Raw genomic sequence first — 3,771 nt, 5'->3', positions numbered from 1 at the left:
AAAAACTAACATGTCTAACCATTTTTTTTGTTTTGTATTTTTTTTATTTTTTATTTTTTTAATTGTCCTCTGGACAAAACAACCATCCATCTGGTTTGATATTAAAGGGAACCCTGCCTACCTTTATTTTTTATTTTTATCACCTAAACCTACATTTTCAACCATTTGGAATCAATCAACAATCAGGAGTGTTTGGCATCAGAATCTTGATGACCGAAATTGATTTAGAGCGTAGTCCCATCGTACGGCTGAAGCTGTCTCAACACTGGATCAATTTAATGGATTCTGATGCCAATCACCCGATGATCGAAATATAAGGCCTGGCATGAATACCTGTGTTTTCCTTTAATTGCAGCCTTTTGTGTCAGTTCTGCACTGAAGTACAGACTGATCGAAGTGTTATTCTTTGGTATGAGTCAAGTGTAAATCTATTCAAATCCGTCAATATTAAAATAATGTGGAAACAACTTGGAAACAAAGTTTTGCTGCTAGTGTAACAAACTGCCTTCTATTGCCGGTCAGGTCAGGTCAGGTGAGAAAGAGTTAATGACGTCAAATGGGAAATGTGTAGAACACGAAGAAAGAAGATCCCTCAAGGGAAGGGTTTGTAGGGGAAGGGCTGGAAGTCATCCGGTGTCAAGCCAGCAGCACGCAGCGCTAAATATATCCAATTCCTTTATTGAGTAGAGCAACGTTTCGCTCAAAGGACCTTGTTTAGACTGTGTGAATACCTTGGACTTCCTGCAACCCTAATGTGGTACCGTATACAACTGAAACATTCAACCCCACCAAATCACTTTCACAACATAAAAAAAAAAAAATCATATGTTAATAATGTATTCCCCAAATAATTTCAAGCATTTCCATCATATGTGAGAAAATAAAGTTTCTCTCAGTGGACAGGCTTGATGTTGTGCAGGTGTGTTTACAGTATTTAGGCACAAGATGGCATACATTAATTTTGCAATGTCCCCCCGACCGGCGGCGGATAAACATCAACATACGACGAGTAATATTTTCAGTCGGTGTAGTTGAGGCCGGAACCTGAAATCTGGGATTAGCGTTGGGTTTAAATGTTATGTTCCTGCATCGACCTGTTTCCCTGTGGGACGTGTGTCACTGTTTCCTCCAGTTGCATCAGAGTGCGTGTGCGTGTGCGTGGTGTCAGTCCAGAGTGCAGGAAGCTGCAAAATAATTGAATTCTCCTTCCATGAGATCTTACGCCACCTCATAATACACTTATTGTGCTGTTGGAAGGTTCACACATGTCAGGATTGATCCGCTGTGGCCTGTCTTGGTCGCCCCCACAGCACACTATACACTGAGGTGTTACATTTGGATGACGACCGCCTGGCTGCACATCATCCCACTTATTGCACAGCTTCTTCCTAAATAAAAGTAAACTCTCGCGGGAAGACTCAAAAGATCAAGAGATGATTCCCGATGGTCGAAAATGTATGTTTAGGTTAAAAAAATAAAAAATAAAGAATAGGCAGGGTTCCCTTTAAAATCAATCCAGATGGATGGTTGTTTTGCTCAGAGGAATTAAAAAAAAAATACAATAATAATAAAAAGTCTAAAAAACTGGTTAGACACGTTGGATAAGTTTTTGTTAGCCGTTTCTCTCCCTCAAGAGAGAAGTAAACCTTTCTCACGCAAGACTCAAAGAGGTGAATATCAGTGTATTCACTGATATTCATTCCTCGCTTCGAGTCGTCCACTGTATTTACTACCTGGCACCACAAGGCGGCGCCACTAGCTAGTATTACTACGAGCGCGTAGGCAGAGCGACGCAAAGGACGTGGAACCAGCCGGAGAAGTGGTCGCCCGTGGCCACGGCCCTTATGAACAGATCAGCGGCCGCTATTCAGAAATAACCGACAGCTGGTTGCTGCTATTGACCAATCAGAATCGATTCGTATTCCACAGAGCAGGTTGGTTTACTGCTGCATGCAGACCATGTGGTTGCATGGGGCCCTGGAAGCCAACAGGGGGCCCCCCCCCAAGCTGCCATTTTTGCCTTTTATTTATTTTTTTCTTTAGAAATGAAAATGACCGCTCTGTCTTGGTAGCGAAGCTCCCCCTTATCCTGTGCAATGGCCTAACTTATTTTACGTATTGCTTTTTTTGGGGGAGGAGGGGTATTAATCAGTTGCAATGTTTGCCTTCATTTTGATTCCTCGAGAAATTTGTTCCTCACATTCTAAATAAACATTTTAAGGAAAATGGCAGAGTCTGTCTCATTAATGTGCATTTGGGAGATGCAGATTGGGTAAATCCTGTAAGTTCTGAGGAGTTTCTCGATGCAGGGGAGCTGCAGTGTTTCCCATTTATTATCACTTCCTGTCGCTTGAAATGACTGGGGTTCACTTCAGGTGTTTGATTTGAATTTGAGATGGAAAAAAAGATGTTAAGGGGTTTATTTCATGGATCCAGCTTCTTTTCCTCTGAGGGCACCCGCTTGAAGCGTTTAAATGTGAGATGCATGCCCCTGGACCGGCCCCCAAAAAGCTAGAAACGGCCCTGCCACAGAGCCACGACGCAACAAACCTATTTATTTGGATTTTGACGCGGTTATGACGTCACTATCACTCAGAGAAATCTCCCACCAGCGTTTTACTTGAAGCAGAGTTGAACTCCCGTGTTGCAGTTCGGAAAAGCTGCACTCGGCTCCTGAGCAGGAGCTCGTGCTCGTCGCCGAACGGAGCCGGAGGCCGAGGCGACGCGCGGGATTAAAAAGAAAAAATAAAGGTCACGCTGACGTTCCTCCCCGTTTGAAGTTTCTCCGCTGGGTGGGCTTGGGATAATGGCGCGGCGGGTCACTTTCTTCAAACGCGCCGCATTGTCCACCTCTCCCTTCCCGAGCAGGCGGCGCGCGGCCTCGGGACACGTTTTCCAAACCTCTGGGTTCCGATTCCGTTTTGCAGCGCGTCCTGGCGATCAGACCGTGCCGAGGGATGAGCGTGTTCCCCTGCGGGCCAACCTCAGAAGGAGGCGTCGGCGCCGTTAGGGGTCCTTCATGTTTGCTCGGAAGCCGATTTCGACTCGGCGTCAACTTCAGGCAGCGAGACGCAAAGGAGTTCAACGCCTATCACACATAAGACCCTTTGCGACGTTATTTTAGCCGAGAAAATTGCTTTTCGCAAACGTGAAATGTGTTTTCTGCAGTGTCGCTGCTCTATTTCAGTCGTTTCCGTCGGGCAGTTTCAGTGTTTGTACATATTTATTTGTCGTTATTCGTAGAGTGAATCATTGGAATTCGCTCCGATAGCACAAGGACAGCTTCCTTTTCAGTTGTTCCCTGATGGTGAAATCCAAACTTGCGAATTTAGATTCCACACCCGCGTCAGTAGCAATCCATCTGTCTCTACTGCTTTATTTCTTTCTTTCGAGGAAGAAGACGATTCTTTATTCGTCACACGGCGCAGACGCCACAACACATGCGCTCATGCGGCGACAGCGACCAACACACACACACACACACACACACACACACACACATGCATCAGACAGTGGCAGGTGAAACTAGTTCTCTGCCTTTTAACCCGTCCTGGCTTGTCCTTCCTCGGGGGGCGGCCAGGGGCAGCGGGCCGCGACGCCCGGGGACCAATTACAAGTGTCCATCGCTGGTCAGTCCTGCAGTTCTGCGTGTTTTTCGTGGGGGCCCTTGCTGACTTTACAAGGAGGAACCCCCATGTGGGGGTAGGGGGAGAACATGCAAACTCCACACGGAAAGGACCCTCATCGGGAGATAACCCGCCGAAGCGCGCT

Source organism: Zeus faber (genome assembly GCF_960531495.2).
Source record: "Zeus faber genome assembly, chromosome: 15".
In the NCBI taxonomy this organism is placed as follows: Eukaryota; Metazoa; Chordata; class Actinopteri; order Zeiformes; family Zeidae; genus Zeus; species Zeus faber.
This window is presented reverse-complemented; position numbering follows the sequence as displayed.